This window comes from Halichoerus grypus, chromosome 6, assembly GCF_964656455.1.
Source record: "Halichoerus grypus chromosome 6, mHalGry1.hap1.1, whole genome shotgun sequence".
In the NCBI taxonomy this organism is placed as follows: Eukaryota; Metazoa; Chordata; class Mammalia; order Carnivora; family Phocidae; genus Halichoerus; species Halichoerus grypus.
In genome coordinates, this window is record NC_135717.1 from 29,452,773 (window position 1) to 29,470,451 (window position 17,679).

Genomic DNA, 17,679 nt, shown 5'->3' on the forward strand with positions numbered 1-17,679 from the left:
TAACTAAACAATATTGAAAAGGGAGAAAGTGAGAGATTATAGGTTTACTCTGATGTTAAGGCTTATTATAGAGTTAAAGTAATTGAAACTGTGTGGTATTGGCAGAGGGATAGACACACGGATCAATGGAACAGGATAGAGAACTGAAAAGTAGACACACAAGTGTGCCCAACTGATTTTTTATAAAGGTGCAGAAACAACTGGCCATCCATAGACAAAGACATGATCCCCGAACTAGTCTCATACCTTGTACAAAAGTTAACTCAAAATGGATCATAGCTCTAAACATAAAGCATAAAACTACAAAACTTGCAAAAAAAGAAAAAGGAGATCTTTGTGACCTAGAGTTAGGTGAAGAGTTCTAAACATGGCACCAAAGGCAAAATCCATTAAAGAAAATATTAATTTGGGCTGGATCACAATGGGAAACTGTAGTTTTGTGAAAGAACCAGCTAAGAAAATGAAAAGACAGGCACCAACTATGAGAAAATATTTGCAAAATTCTGGATCAGAAATATAAAAAGGGCGTGGATCAAGACTATATAAAAGGGGGTGCCTGGGTGGCTCAGTCAGTCTGACTCTTGATTTCATCCCAGGTCATGGTCTCAGGATCGTGAGATGGAGCCCTCTGTCCCGGGCTCCATGCTGGGCATGGAGTCTGCTTAAGATTATCTCTCTCCCTCTCCTTCTTCCCCCCCCCCCACTCTTTCTCTCTCTCTAAAAAAAAAAAAAAAAAAGATATATAAAGGACTTTAAAACCTCCAGCAAAAAAGAGAAGAAAAAATCCAATTAGGAAATGGGCAAAAGTAGATGTGAACAGACAATGGACATTTCACCAAAGAGGGAAGACAGATGGCAAATATGCACATGCATAGATTTGGCCATTATGGAAATGCAAAACAGAGCTACAAAGAAATATAACTGTACACCTGTTAGAAAAGCTCTCATGAAAAAATATTGACATACCAAGTGTGGGTGGGGATGTAGAGCACCCAACCTCTCCTATTGCCGGTGGGAAAGTGACATGGTACAGTGACTCAGGAAAAGACTTTGTCAGTTTCTTGTAGTTAAACATGCAGTCACCATATGACCCAGCAATGGTGCACCTGCAAATTTAAAAACCTATATCCACACAAAAACCTGTACGCGACCATTCATAGCAGCTTTATTGGCAATAGCCCCAAACTGGAACCAGCCCACTGTCTTTTGACAGGCAAATGGATAAACCATCTACTTCTCAGCCACAAAAAAGGAATGAAGGATTGATAGATCCAACAACCTGGGTGTTATGCTGAGTGAAAACAACAGCACCCTGATCTCAAAAGGTTACATGCTATATGCTTCCGTGTATAAGTATCTTGAAATGACAGCATTATAGAGATAGAGAACAGATCAGGGGTTGCCAGGGGTTTGCGTAGGGGAGGGTGTAATTATAAAGGGGTAGCATGAGGAAATTTCCTTGTAGTGATAGAACAATTCTGTATCCCAATTGTGATGGTGGATACAGATCCATACATGTGTCAAACTGAACTCTGCTGAACTCTGAAGAAGGTCTATAGTTTAAGGAATACTATTGTATCAATGTCAGTTTCCAGGTCTTGAAAATGTATGGTGGTTCTGCAAGATGTTATCACTGGGGAAGGTCTGAGGAAGGTACATGAGAACTCTGTACTAATTTTGCAACTTCTTGCCAGTCTAAAATTATTTCAAAATAAATAGGTTCAAAAAAAAAAACTTTAAAGGGGCTTACTCGTAAAGGTTTGGGGACAGTAACAAAGCAGTATACAGCCATAAAAGAGATGAAATATCTTTCTAGAGCAGTCCTGTCTTATTTACTATGATTTCCCCCCTGGGCTTACAACTGTGCACAGCAAATAGCAAGAACTTAACAAGTGACTAAGGAATAAGTGAACACACTTAGCGTAATGTCTGTCCTGGTCTGACTCCGCGGGTAGGAAAAAGGAGCCCAGACCCAGGTCTTCCTGCTCCTTGCTTCCCCTCCCCCAGGCCTGTGTCCTAGGATCCTGGCTGGGCAGGCGTGGGGAGGCTCGGGTTTCCTGGAGCCGGGAGATGGATATCTGTGACGCTGAGTGACAGATCTGTGGATTCCTGGAAGCGCAATAGGCAGAGGGCAGCAGTGCTGGCCCAGGCCTGGCAGGGGACACAATCTGCTCAGGGCTCCCTTCTGGCCATTTGGTTGGGCGGCTAGCCCTGGAGAGGAGGAGCCCCTTGTCCTGGCACAAACTCAGGCTTTGAGCTGCTTTGAACTGCCTGCCTACAGCTCTTTGAATTTTCCTGCCCTTCTTGGTGCTTCTAGGCCTGGGTTTCAATCCCCACTGCGGCTCCCTAAGTTGTATGATCTTGAGACAAGACACCTCAGTGTTTCCGACTGTAAAATAGGAATGATATCTCTTGCTTGCTAGACTCTTGTATACGGATATTGAGATTATTCAGATCAAGGGCTTAGGGCTGGGCATGTTATTTGTCATAGGGAACAGGATGCCTTTCACCTTCCTTTTTGTGACGGCATTGGGCACCAGTAGAAAAGGTTGGGCCCAGCATTCTGGGTGGGTTTGTTCTCCCCACTGATGCCCTCCCCTGAAGTCTCCTTTGTATCCAGTTGGAAGGAAGTTAAAACAAGCATCCAGGGCATTCTCAAGGGGACATGGAAGCCTCTAAAGGGCAGCCAGGGAGGCAGGGGTAAGACCTTTGACAAGGGCGGCAAGATGCTGTGTCCTGGTGGTGAGTCGGGCTGCCGGGGTTCGAGTCCCAGCTCTGCTCTTTTCGGTCCTTGGGCACCACCATATTTAAGGTCTTAGAATCTCAGTTTTCCCGTTTTGGGGACCAAGACTCCTGACTCAGAGGGCTGTGTGAGTATTAAATATTTTAAAAGGAAAAAATATTGCGCGGAAAGCTATTGGCACCATGCCCCACACCTGGCGGGTGTGCAGTAAATGGCAGGGCGACGGTAGTGATCGTCACCAGTTGGCTTCAGGGTTACTGTGCGCATGCGCATGTGGGGAATGGCATTGTGGAATCGGCAGCTATTAGGAGCTGCTTGAACTTCCTCCTCCTCCACCCTTGGGGTTGTCGTTAGGAATCAATGTCCTGCCATCAAAGCCAAGCCGAGGAAGCTTCCCCCCCCCCCCCCCCCCCGCACTCGTGCTGTCCCCTGGGCGCACTGCCTCTCCTGGGCAGCCTCCTCTGGGGACCACGCAGGGAGTGGCGATCTGGGTTACCTGCAGCCTCACCTGACTCATTCCCTGGAAACTGGGCCCCAGCGTTCTGGGCCAGATAACATCCTCCGTGTCCTCAGATGCCCTGAGTTTCATCAGGTAGGAGCCTGGGCATGGAGAGGGGAGGGCAAGGGGTGAGAGCCCGTGTGCGATCCGCCAGCCGGCGGCCTTCGGAGGCACAGAGAGCGGGGGAGCTCGGGCTCCTGCTGACTTCGCGGCCCCGCTGCTGACTTCCCCTCTGGCCCAGCTACGGGGGTGTCACAGAAGAGACAGGTCTCAGGAGTCAGCAGGAGGCTCAGAAAAGCGTTCAGTCCGAAGCCCTTGTTTTCTGGTGAGGAAGCAGGTCCACCGACTGTTGGCGACCTCCCTGCGGAGGCAGGAACCAAACAGCTCCTGGAACCTGGTCTCCTGGCTCTCAGCTAGTGCTCGCTGCACTGCTATGGAGTGAGATGTAATCGGGTTCAGCCCCCGGGTCTGCTACTGATTTGCTGTCACTTGTGTGCCCAACACCGTTTTGATGCTCTGCATGCATTAACTCATTTCCCAGGCACTGATTCATTGGGTCACTCGCCCGGGGTGGTGGCAGGGCCAGTCAAAGCAGGCAGTCTGGATCCCGGGTCTATGCTTTGACCCTAGTGTAGGCAGGAGACCCTGTGATTGCACCACTGGGGATTAAAGCTGATTATCTGAGGTCATGTCATGGTCTGCAACTTGGCTTACCAGGAAAATGGTTAGAGAGCATGGGCATTGTGGGGGTGGCACCAGGAACTGGATTGTTTTGATGAGGAGACTCCCCAGGAGTGGTTCTCAACTGGAGGGCTTTGAAAAGAGGAGTGGGTGCCTAGGTGTGTCACCATGGCAGAGGGCTGGGGCTGGGATGCAATGGGAGGGGACCGGATGGGAAATGCACAGGACAGACTCACACAAGGAATTGTCCTGCGCCTAATGTCAGTAGCCGGCTAAGAAACCTGTACATTAAGAAACATCCAGAGAACGGGGGATGGTCTTATGAGGACTGACCCGAGGGTGAGCCTCTGATGGGAAGAGACACTTGGGGAGGGGCATCCAGGGCACCTGCCAGACTGGGCAAGCTCAGGGAGCCCTGGGCCTCTCTTCAGTCATCTAGGGAAAAAAATAAAAGGAAAACAGCCTAGGATTAAATGAGGTCAATGTTTCCCAAACTTTGATAAGAGATAAATGTATCATTTTAATGTATACGTTCTAACATGTACTAGAAAACTAACTAGCATATCAGATCCATACTTAAATGAATATTATTCCAGTTGAATGTAAAGGAAGTATTTTTATTTGTTTTCTGGGTAGAAAGTGTCAAGTAAGGGCCGGAGAGGTAAGCGGGTGTGTAAAAGCGAGAGGTGGTGGGGATATGGGACCACGGGTGGCCAGCCTGGGCCATAAGGCCCTCATTCCCATTCACTGATACAGACCTGTTATGGGTTGAGCTGTGTCCCCCACACCTATGTTGAGGATCCCAGTACCTGTGAATGTGACTTATTTGGAAAGAGGGCCTTTGTAAATGATCAAGTTAGTATGCAGTCATACTTGATGAGAGTGGGCCCAAATCCAGTAAGACTGGTGTCCTTATGGAAAAAAAATTGGAGTGGCATCTGGGTGGCTCAGTTGGTTAAGCATCTGCCTTTGGCTCAGGTCATGACCCCAGGGTCCCGGGATCGAGTCCTGCATCAGGCTCCTTGCTCAGTAGGGAGCTTGCTTCTCCCTCTCCCTCTGCTTGTGCTCTCTTCCTTCCTCTCTCTCAAGGAAAAATAAATAAACAATCTTAAAAAAAAAAAAGTCCTTAGAAGCAGAGAACTTTCTCTGGCTGCAGGCAGAGAGTCGCGGAATTCAGAAAGATTTGAAACATGGGAGGGAGTTGTCCCACTGCTGCTGGAGGGGGGAAACATGGAAACCATGAGAAGGAATGTGGGCAGCCCCCAGTTCCAAAGACCCCCCAGTCCCACAACCACAGGGAACTTGAATTCAGCAAACTACTGAAATGAGCTTGGAACCAGATTCAACCCAGAGCCTCCAGAAAGGAACGTGGTCCCCCTGACACTTTGGTCTCAGACTTGTGAAACTCTAAGCAAAGGACTCACCGGGTCACGCTGTACTTGGACTTCTGACCTACAGAACGGTGGAAGAGTCCATAGATGTTGTTTTAAAACCATCAAACTTGTGGTTATGTGTTACAATAGCAATAGAAAGCTAATACACCACAGGCCATTTGCAGGACCTGCATGCTCACTCCATCGAAAAATACCTCTCCTAGTGACCTGCCACATTGACTGACACAGTCCTGCTGTCAGAGGCCCATCTTGAAATTAAGGCATTGTTTTTCCCTTCGAAAGTCTTGTTGGTAAACACAGACACTATGTGAGCTGAAGTCATGCATTAGCAGCCTCTCACTAATTAACACACAACCAGAGCATTTCCCGCCCCAGAACATAGAACTGGCAGGTTTTGATGCAGGGACTAGAAGTTTCAAGCAGAAAAGGATCCTTCTCTGAAAGGGAAGATCTAGGTAGGAGACAGAAGTGGCTCGTTAGAGATAGGAAGATAGGAAGAAGAGAGGCCCCCAACATAATTTTATCTGGAGCCACCACGACCTTGTAGTATCCTGACTTACAGCTTTTGTAAGCTGGCAACCTGCTGTTGCCAATGCTGAGAACGCCCTTCTTGCAGCTCTTCTTGGGACTGGCTCCAGCGTCAACTCATGAAAGGTCTTCCATGACCATCCGCTAAGATAGCATCCCTCTCCCCTAATCACTCTGGTCTTCTCCACAGCCCTATGACCCTCTGCTATGATCTTCTCTGCATTTTAAGGTGCTTATAATTCCCACCCTGACTAGGCTGTAAGGTCCAAGAATGATGAGACTTGGCCTCTTTTATGGTATTCCCAGTGCCCAAACAATGGCCGAGACATGATGGGGGATTCAGCAAATGCTTACTGAGTGAATGGAAGACCGAAATACAAGGTAATGTCTGCCAAATACAACAAAAAGCATAAAGGATGAGATTCTCTAAGGGTGGAGAGGCTGATGGGAGAGAATTGACTGAAGAGGTCTGGTCCGGGATGTTTTCATGGGAGGCAGGTGTTTGACCTAGATAGGACCTGGTCTGAAGGAGGGTGGCCTAACCCAAGCAAAGGCAAGGCAAGGGGGTAATATGGGGGGCACTCGGGCAACTGGTGTCAATCCAGTTTGCCAGAATGAAGAGAGTGTAGACAGAGGGGAGTATGCTGTGAAACCTGCTAAACTGAAGCTTAAGGGTTTATCACTTGCATGGACACTTCCAACACCCTAGCAAGGTGCTCACATGGTCATGCGTTTCCATCAAATTTGCAAGAATAGGATCGTTTACTCACAACCAGTTAAGGCCAACCCTCCTTCCGGCTGGCTTCCCTTCTATCTCACCCATCTTACTTCCTCTTGCATTGGGTGGCCCTGGAATTTCTGTGGATGCTTTTTGGGTCTAGCTTAAGGAAGGTGAGTTGGAGATCCATCATGCAACTGCATAAATATATCCCCTTCAAGCCACCAAACCTGTGGCTGTTTGTCACAGTAACAAGGGAAAACTAACACACCCGGTGTTGGTGTCCCCCCACCACAGGTGAGTGGCGTGCCTTTGCACCTGCTGTTCTCTATGCTGAGTGGGATGTATTTATGCAGCTCACAGTCACTTCACTTCCTCTACAGCTCAGTAATTGCTAGCTATCTTCATGCAGGAATAGGTTCCCGGAATACTCTCGCTACCCACTGGGCTGAGTAACCTGGAATGATGATGTAAAGATACGTCGTGATAGGAATCTCTCCCCGAGTACGTGGGTGGTGGGGCAGAAAGAAGGTCTGAAATGCACAGAGCCAGAAGCTGGTCTGTGCAAAATTGCTCCAAACCTTTCGGCATGTGCATGAAAGCAACCTGATGGCAATTTTCCAAATTTAACAGTATTTCTAAAATTGTATCTATTACCAATAAAGAGTTGTAAAGCTGAAAGGAAAGTCTATAACCTAGGAATAGAAAAACCAATTCCATCAACCGACACGCTGTAGGAGAGATAGAATGATCATTCCATTCTCTCTAGAAAGTGGCATTTTAAAGTTGTTGTCAGACGTAGAGGCAGAGGAAGAAGAGGAGAGGCACCCCGGCCTCAGTCGCTGTGGACACTAATTGTAAAGAAGCAACAGTTGAAATTATAGGAAAGGGAAAGCCCACCCAAACCAGAGGACCAGGCGGCGAGGGAAGGGACAGGAGGAAAGAATCTTGAGGGTTCTCATTTAGGCAGAGGAAAGGCACCGGCATTATTAACTAACTGGGATTGGCCAGGCACCGTGCTAAGGGCTGGATGTTTATTCCCTTGTTTCAACTCAAACAGCCCTACCAGGTAAGCGTGTGTGTCTTCTCCATAAACACAAAGCTGAAGCTCAGAAGAGGTCGGATTGCATGTATTATCTGTTCAGCTCTGACACCTATGTCATTTCCACCACAAGATGAGTGAGATGAAAAAGAAGTACTTTGGGGCGCCTGGGTGGCTCAGTCCGTTAAGCGGCTGCCTTTGGCTCAGGTCATGATCTTGGGGTCCTGGGATCGAGTCCCGCATCGGGCTCCCTGTTCAGTGGTGAGTCTGCTTCTCCCTCTCTCTCTGTGCTCTCTCTCTCTCAGATAAGTAAATAAAATCTTAAAAAAAAAAAAAAAAGGAAAAGAGAAAAAGAAGTACTTTGGGGCAGTGACAGGAAGCTGGTAGAGGAAAGGATGTGAGAAGGAGGCCAGCAGTGCCCAAGACTAGAGCCAGAGAGAGAAGCTCAGATGCCTGCAGGGGTTGGGCAATCAGCAAGTGGCTGAGGGTGTTTACACAATAAAACTCACAAGCATCATCTTTACTTATGCAGACCCATTTATGCTTTCTTCTAAAACACAGACGCTTCCTTGGCCTGGCTTTCATTTCTCTTGGTACAAGAGCGATTTCTTGACTGTCAGGGAACAGGGCTATGTATATGCAATGATCCCGGGCTGTGGGTTCTTGGTTTCAGTGCCGGGACGGGTGGGAACTGAGGCAAATTGCTGAATTGCTCACACTACCCCGTTCCAGCCCATGACACCAGGTGGAAATGACCCAGGATCGTCAGATCTGATTTTCCAAGAGAAGCCAAAAAAGACAGATTATCGTGTGAACTCTTAATTTCTAAATGTTGTCAATGAATTCTCTCTCTCTCTCTTTTTTTAAAAGACTTTATGTATTTATTTGACAGAGAGAGCGATAGCGAGAGCTGGAACACAAGCAGGGGGAGTGGGAGAGGGAGAAGCAGGCCTCCCGCGGAGCAGGGAGCCCGATGCGGGGCTCGATCCCAGGACCCTGAGATCATGACCTGAGCCGAAGGCAGACGCTTAACTGACTGAGCCACCCAGGCGCCCGCCTCTCTCTTTTTTTAGAATAACGTACAGCCCACAAGACATATCTGTGAGTCAGATGTGAAACCATGTTTGATCTAGAATGAATATGGTCGGTGAGAATAAGAAACACTGAAATGAAAATAATAATAAAGGCGACGATGATGAACATGCGAGTATTTACTATGCGCCAAGTACTCTTCTAAATGCCTTACCTGAATGAACTAATTTAAGTTTCCACCACAACCCTGTAAAGGTAGATATTATTATCCCTGTTTTATAACTGTGGAAACTCAGCTCAGAGAGGCTCATGCCCAGGTCCCCAGGAAGGGTGGGGCCAGGATTTACAACAAACAGACTGACTTCAGAGCCTGAGTTCTTCTTCATCCCCAAGACTGGTTAAGGAAAGAGCTCTGGATTTTGCACTCAGGAATGAGGTTATTATCCTGGAGATTGGGGGTTGAGTTTAGGAGTCATGTGGATTTCTGAAACTACTTACAAATTTTTACATGGAGGCAAGAGTGTGTTTTCATTGGAAGGGAAGTCCCAAGCTTTCACAAAGCTCTCAAAGAGACCCTAGAAAGGGAGGAGTGACTGGTTCAGGACCGTGTACACCTTCGGTTCAGAGAACCCAGTCCCGTAGACTAAGCAGCAGAAGCTGGATGGCCAGGGGTTAAAGAGATAGTAAGCTATAGACAGGGAGGGCGAGCCCTTTCTAGAATATTGGCAGTGAAGAGAGAGAGAAAGCAGGGGTAAGGGAAGATTCTACAGATAAGAGAGATCTGGGCATTTTGTCTGCTGGGGAAGGGGGCCAGGGAGAAGGAAAGAATGAGGGATTTATGGTTCTCACACAGCGAGGACACTTTGGAAAAGGGCCACGCCTTGGCTCCCAAGCGTGAGGATCCCAAGGAGGCAGGATGAGCTGAATTAAAACATGGTTTCGCCAAGTGGGAGTAGCTTCCCTCCTATTCTCTGCCCCCCCAACCCCCACCCCAGGAGCAAAGCTGGAGAGCTTTCCTACCCACCCACCGCTTTCCTGCCCTCCAGCAGGGCTCCTGCCAGCAGGCGTCCTCATGCCACGGACCTGGGGTCAGTGTGCCCCAGAGGATCTGCAAGTCTGTGCCTCTTACACAACCACCCAGCTTCTACTTCCTTCCAGGAATGGAGAACGGTAACCGCCTCTTTGCCTTCTCCAAGAAAAACAGCCTCGCCATCCTACTCACAATGTTCCCTCCTTCTGGCATTGTTTGACTTATCCCTCAGATTCGTTTCTGATTCATTTGAATTATCACTCAGATTCATTTCTCCCCAGTAGGAGAGACAGGTTTTAAAATATATAAACTACGGTAAGTAGAGGAATTTAAAAGGACAGGAGACCATGAGTGAATGCTCCCTACAGAATGTTTGCGTCCCCTCAATGTTCATAAGTTGAAACGTAACCCCCAAAGCTGAATTAGGAGGTGGGGCCTTTGGGAGGTGATCAGTTCATGAGGGTGGCGTTCTCATGCATGGGATTTAGTGCCCTTATACAAGACACCCCAAAGAGCTCCTCAACCCTTCTGCCATGGGAGGCCATGGGTCCTCCCGAGGCACGGAATCTGCCAGGAACTTGATCTTGGACTCCCCAGTCTCCAAAAGCGTAAGAAATAAATGGCTATGGACTAAAGCCACCCAGTCCATGGTATTTTTGTTCCAGCAGCCTGAAAGGACCAAGATAGTACATAACTTGGGAAGGGAATCAGCACTGGCTTTTCTGAAGATATTGCTTTTGAGGTGAGACATGCAGAATAAACCCAAATTAACTAGGTGAACAGGTGGAGGGTGCTGGTTGGGAAGTGAAGGGCAAATTCGGGCAGGGTGAACTGCGCTGTGAATGGAGAAAGAATGCTCTCGGATGGGGGAGGAGTAGGTCAAGGACAACCACATGCCATCATAGCTGAGGACACAGGGTCCTGCAAGAACACAGGAGTAGTCCCGAACGAGGAGGACAAGTCCTGGGGGGGCAGGGGTGAGTTAGTGGCAGCGGTGACATCCAAGGAGAATTAGGGAGTTTAACATACAATTTCTTGTGCATTCGATGACACCTCTTACGTACAATTCTTAGGTTTGGGAAATTTTCCGACTTAAGATTCTCTTCTCTTCAAGGTGGAAGCCAGAAGCTCACTTTCCTAGACTCCCTTGCAGCTAAGTCATAGGTGTTGCTCCTGGCTGTGTGCTCTCCAAGCCCGATTATTTGGTCCTGCTGGAGATTCTGTGAGTTACCTAATACCACCTAACACTGTCCCTTTCTTTTCAAAATCACTAACATTGATTCTGTTGTTTGCAACGAGAAGCCTGACAAAGACAGGAAGGATGACTAAGTCATTAGAGGGAAAAGGTAGGAACGGCGCTTATGCACAGGGGCAGAAAACAGTGTGATGTGGCAAGAGGAGCATAATACTTCAGGATGCAAATTTTCCCAAAGTCTGAGAAGGACATAGCTTCAGCTTGGGAGTAAAGAAGCCCCAGGTTTACTCTGGTATTGTGGACCCTACCAACAGCGTGTTGGGCATCTGCTAGTCCACACAGAAGATTAGGGGCGTGGGGACACCCCCCTAATGATGCTGTAGGAAGGGGAACGTTGGGTTCAGCCAACAGAGTATTTTGTTCCTGACGTTATGGTATTAACCTGCATCTCCTCAAACCCTTTAACCACCGGCCACAGGTATGTATGGAAGAACACACTCCTGAGAACCAGAAGCCCTTAGGCTAGAGACCATGAATTGTTACCTGTGCGGCCTTGGGCACAAGGTCACTTCAAATCTCTGATCCTCAGTTTACTCATCTATAAAGTGGGGTAATACACGGTTATATGATACGGCACCTGTGAAAACTGTTTGTAAAGATTGTTGTAAGCAATCAACATCAAGAAATCATGATCCCCGGGTCTTGGGATCCAGTCCTACGCCTGGCCCCTTACACAGCGGGGAGCCTGCATCTCCCTCTGCTTGCCTCTCTCTCTCTGACAAATAAATAAAATCTTAAAAACAAGCAAACGCAACTTACATCTCATATCAAAAAGCTCGATTCAGGCCCATTTGGATACAAGGACTTAAGGAACAAAATCAAAACTCCATCTCTCGTTACATTTCTTTTCTTTTCAAGATTTTATTTATTTATTTGACAGAGAGAGACACAGTGAGAGAGGAAACACAAGCAGGGGGAGTGGGAGAGGGAGAAGCAGGCTTCCCACGGAGCAGGGAGCCTGATGCGGGGCTCGATCCCAGGACCCCAGGACCATGACCTGAGCCGAAGGCAGACGCTTAACCGGCTGAGCTACCCAGGCGCCCCTCGTGTTACATTTCTTGTTGCGCATCCTCAGACAAATTCTCTCTTCCCGCTACCAAGAGGGCGGCAGCAACTATAGCCCTACATGAAGCTAGGCTCTGATCTATTTGAAAGGAACACAACTACATCTAGGAAATTTCTGTAAAAGCCTTTTAGCATCTCATTGGCCCAAACTAAGTGATGTTCTCTTACTTGAGCCAGTAACTTATGACTGGGGGAATGCGATAATCCAATTGGTCAGTTCTCAACCACATGGTCACATCTGGGGCCAATCAAAACACTTCATTCACATGGCCTAGGAATAGGGCAGGGTGGTTTACACATATAAAAGTTGTTAAAACAACTTCAAATACCCACGGTGGGTAGTTACTGATGGTGGGGGGGGGTGTGTTATTTACTATGTTTTGAAGAATCTACATGGGACCCACCTTAAAGAAAAAAAATCATGCTTAAAAATGGTGCAAAGTCTCCACATCTCGTTTCTGGCTGGGAGGAGCCTCGTTCCAGCAGCTTCTATGAGTTGTTGGTCACAAGGGTTACTTGAATCTTGCCCTCTGAACAGACCTTTTACATCTTATGACTCTGATAACTTTCTATAGAGCTCCCACATTTGTTCCTGTATGTGATCTAAATTTAACAATACTATGAGTCAGAGAAGTTAAGTAACTTGCTTGAAGTCACACAGCCAGCCCTGATTTCCTGCCTCCTGGCTTATAAACCCACTCTGATCCTGGGATGCTAGCAAGAGAGAGTATGGGGAAGCTGGGAGCAGGGAGAGCAGGGGCAGGCACTTAAGCATGAAGAGTTATGAAGGCAGAAGGTAAACCAGACAGACCTGGTCTCTGTGTGCATAAGCCCCAAGTGTAGTGTGGACACAGATACAATGACAGACCCTGGTTGTTTCCTGTGCTTACGACAGGGGTAAGCCCAGAGGCCTCTGGGAGATCCCGCGGATTCTGCGGGCAACAGTGGTCTTCGAGTGAACACGGGAGCGAGCCACTGTGCATCTTTAAGGATCACATAACCCCCATTTTAATTATTAACTTGCTGCATTATTAACTGACCAGCTGTGTGTGGCAGAAAACCAAGGGTCAGAACTCCACGGTAACAATTCCCTCCTGGTGGAGTCCTCAGGCCAGTGGTTCTGAAACCTTCTCAGGGCACATTAAGCACCTGATGAATGGTGGCAAACCTCCTTCCAGAAAGATGCATGATTTGACTGCAATTTCAGGACTCAGTCCTACATATTTCCTCTCCATGTCCTGAGCGGCTACCCACATTAGGCCTAATGTCCCAGGTCCCCTCTTTTTCCTTGGTCTCTTTCCAAATAGTAACCTCACCCCCACTCCCCACCCCACCCCATCCTGCCACCAGCCAAGGGCAGCCTTGGGGAAAAGAGGAAGAGGAAGAGATTAGGAGGTGGGACTTAAAAGCACAAACCTAAACCATTTGGAGAAGAGAGAAAAATAAAGTTCTCTTCCAGAAGGCTCTGGCCAAACCGAACTACAAGTGGATATACCTATAGCATGCACACATTCATTCATTCCAAAGCTTCAGACAGGTAGATACCACTTTCAAAGGCTTTTTGCTTCGTTCCTCCCAAACTGTGACCATTTTTCTTTAAGACAATACACTTGAACTCAAAACTTCTTTTAAAACATTCTATCGCCACCATAGATGGAGAGCCACAAGTATTATTTGGAAAAAAAAAAAAAATTAAACACTCAGAAAACAAAACAACGTTATTAAATTCTAGCTTGCTTGGCCACTGTCCTTACCTCTGAGCCCAGAGATATTCTTTCCGTTTAAATAGACGGAGAGATTTTTAAAAGGGTGGCAGGGAGGGTGGGGAGAGGAATAGCATGTTTAAAAGAGATGTTAGAGATAACAGTCACACCAAACTGCAACTCTTGATGTTATCAGAAGGACTGAAATGATTGCAGAGCCAGTAATTTTCTCAGCGAATGGTTCAGACTTACTTCATTCTTCACCCAGTTGGGGAACGCTGTGATTTACATAACAGATACCTATTGAGCTGCCTGCTAAGTGCTCTTGGGCATAGCTGGATGGGGATGAAAGGGAAATATATATATGGTTCCTGCCCTCCCGGAGAGAATATTCCCTTGGAGGAGACAAACAACGAAAAGGAAAAGAAAATAATTTCAAATCGGGTTGAGTATTACCTAAAAAACCCCCGACAGATCCAATGAGGGGTTACAATAGTGAGTTGGAGAGGCATGGGGCATGCAAGGGTGGACTTCACAGCCTGGAGCAAAGATCAGAAGGCAGTTTGGTCTTTGGGTGAGTGAGACCAGAGTTTCCAGTAGGAAACTCATGTTCAGGATCAGACTCTCAGGGAGTGGGAAAGTGGTTAGCAGCTGTAACTCGATATCCCAGGCATGATCTGAAGGACACTAGAGAGACCTGTTCTTTGCCCCTGATTCAATCAGAAAGCAAAGCAGATGTTGTCTTAATAGTTTTCCAGTCCAATGGCCAAGAGAAAACAAAATATGTCATACATGTGGTTGTATTTAAAGTCAAGATTACAACACATGTCCAACAAACGTTGGTTGTTGCTGGAGCAAGAGATTCCATTTGTAATCGCAGCTGAATTAATCTAATTAACTGCAAATGAAGACAGTTTTCAAGTTCAGCCAAAAGGGTCACAAGTACATGGTATTTACAATGTTTCTCCCTCTTCTCTCTTTGTAGGGCCCCAACCTGCCATCCTGTTTTTAATCGCTGAAGTCCTAGTGACACGACATGAGGGTTTCTATTTGCTGTTTGGCTTGATCGCTGCAGAGACAAAGGTTCAATGCCCTGAAGAAGTTAGATCATTTAAAATATAAATCAGTACAACTGCTTTTGATTGCAATTGATCAATATCCAGGCCCCAAAATGGAGATTGTGCAATCTACTACCAGACTCGCTACACCCATAGAGGGTGACGCTCCATACTGTGCCTCCTCAGCCTTGCCTGAGTGCCAGGGCTCCCACCCTACCAGCCAGGACCTCTGTGTTTCCCTTAGAGGGTTCTGGATAGGAGTGTAAGAAGTGAAATCTCAGGCTCAACACTGGTCTCCTAAGTGCTGGCAATTCTTAGGGCAGTCGGGGGTGGGGGTGGGTTTGGCCAGGATGAAAGGCTGACTTTAGCTCTGCTTTGGGGGCCTCTTGAATCATCTTTGTTGGGAGGCTGGATATGCTGGGGGAGGATAATGAATTAAACTCATTCCATTTGAAAGAGTTCACTTAGATATAAGGAAAAAGATGATGACACCATTAGGGTTACAAACCACAGACAGTTTGCTCCCCCATTCCATATAGGATTAAAGCTCTATGGCCATTACGGGTTAGGCTCCCTGAAGCAGAAGGGTTAGGATCTGGGGCTTTGGACTCAGGCAGCCCTGGGTTCAAATTCCAGGTCTATCATCCACTATGTGTTGAAATGTACCTAAGCTGTTCTACCTCTCTGAGCTTCCATTTCCTCGTCTATGAAAAGGGCATGACTCTACTTGCCTCTCAGAGTTGCTCAGGAGGGAACACGATGCGTATGGAAATGTCAAGGTGATGCCATGAACAATGTCAATGGCACGTAATTTACATCTGCATTCAGTAATGGTACCTTCTCTCTGCCACTCTGCACGTTCCCCAGATCTGCCGTCTTGCCTCTCTTCTCTGGTTTCCTCGTATGGCTGCCCCAACTCTAAACAATCTCTATGATGCCATCCAACCCTGGTCTTTCAGATTCTTCCTTAGGTCCGTGGTCCCTTCTCTAAGTGCTTTCCTTTACTTCTTCTCAGTTTGCCCTCCCAATAATGCCCCCTTTGCAGATTGAGAAATAGGGTTCAGAAAGGTTAAATGACTAGCCCATCAAGGTCTACTGGGTAGTTCCAGAACCATCTGTTCTCTTGTTGAGTCCAAGGCTCTTCTCTCTACATCTGGAGGAAACAGCTTAATATATTCCCTTTCAGCTAAGCAATCATAGAATCTATAAATCACTGGATGGGCTCATAGGATTGCATCGCCCAACAATTTCATTTTCTCGGCAATGAGAAAACCAGAGAGGGGAAGTGATTTGTCCAAAGAATTAGGGGTGGCAGAGCTAAAACTTGCACCTAACCTACTAACCTCCAGGTCAGCTGCCTTTACTTCATGCCCAGTGCTCATGGGTCTGGCTCAAACTCCTCGCCCCCTTCTTCAAAATACACATTTTCCCTCCCTCCAAGGTTAGTAGAGCAGTACCGTGCAAAAGACCTTTCTGAAATGGTGATGGCAATGTTTCAGAGCTATGATGTCCATTCTGATACACACTAACTACATGTAGCTGTTGATCACTAGAGATGAATCTACCACAGATGAAAAACTAAACTTTTCATGCTACTTAATTTTAATTACTGTACATTTAAATAGCTGCATGTGGCTTGTGGCTACCATACTGGACAGGGCAACTCTAGAGACCAGAAAACACATTGAGTCTATAGACCCAACTGATGCAATTATCGTAGGTGTGGAAGATCCTTGTAATAACAATTGAGTCTAAGCTGCCTGGATCTTGTTAGGGGCTGCATTCAGTTTCATTTAATGATAGAGCACAACCTATCCCCAAAGATGCCTTTGCTCAATTTCCTCCTTTCCCTGGCAACGTCTTACCCGTGACTCTAATCTAGGCTCAAATTCACCCTCCTTCAGGAAAACTTTGCTGATCCATTCCCCTCCCACCAAACAGAGTGAAGAGATTCTGCTATGGAACTCCCACTGTCCTATAATTGTCCCCAGAAGGATGAGAAGGAAGAGAGTTTTTGTTTTGGTTTGGAAAGTGGGTGAGAGAGGAGAGAGTTTGTCTGGGGGGGAGAGAGTTGTAGCAGGGGCATTTGGGGAGTGGTGTGAGAGATATGAGGTAGATGTAACTAAGGGAGATGGGTGATATGTGACTTAGGCTTCTCTATCTGCCCTACAAAGTCTTCAGTAAAAGCAGATGTTACCAACTAGAGTGACACATGGATAAATCTCACAAGGCTGAGAGGGAAAAGCAAATCACATGCTTCACAATAAAAACACCTAACATACTAGGAGGAAAAGGGAATTTTCTCAACCAGATGAAGGTCGTCTATGAAAAACACAGAGTTAACATCATATATAATGGTGAAAGACTGAAGATCAGTCTTCAGTCCCCCTAAGATCAGTAACAAGACAAGGATGCCCACTCTTGCCACTTCTACTCAATATTACTGGAGATTTGGGCGCCTGGGTGGCTCAGTCGGTTAAGCGTCTGCCTTTGGCTCAGGCCATGATCCCAGGGTCCTGGGATGGAGCCCCGCATCTGGCTCCCTGCTTGGCGGGAAGCCTACTTCTCCCTCTCCCTCTGCTGCTCCCCCTCCCCACTTGTGCTCTCTCTCTGTCAAATAAATAAATAAAATCTTTATAAAAAATATTACTGGAGATTTTAGCCAGGCAAGACAATAAGGCAAGAAAGAGAAATAAAAGGCATCCAGATTGGAACGGGAGAAGTAAAACTATATTCACTTGCTGATAACGTAGTCTTGTGGGTAGAAGATCCTAAAGAATCCACCAAAAAACATTAGAACTTCTAAATGAGTTCAGAAACATTGCAGGATACAAGATCAATATACAAAAAGTAATTGTATTTCTTCTATACATTGACAATGAGCAAATCAAGAATGAAGTTAAGAAAACAATTTCATTACCATGACATCAA

The 17,679-nt window shown here is 46.8% G+C and overlaps 1 long non-coding RNA gene across 1 annotated transcript in view; it reads left to right on the forward strand.

Annotated features, from left to right (window-relative positions):
• LOC118555678 (uncharacterized) overlaps nucleotides 1–14,827 on the forward strand; it is a 38,246-nt gene extending 23,419 nt beyond the window's left edge. Inside the window, exons 3-4 of the long non-coding RNA XR_004927110.2 lie at nucleotides 10,782–10,889; nucleotides 14,676–14,827. This is a non-coding gene — a long non-coding RNA (uncharacterized LOC118555678). The remainder of the gene's footprint in view (nucleotides 1–10,781; nucleotides 10,890–14,675) is intronic.
• The last annotated feature ends 2,852 nt before the right edge of the window (nucleotides 14,828–17,679 follow it).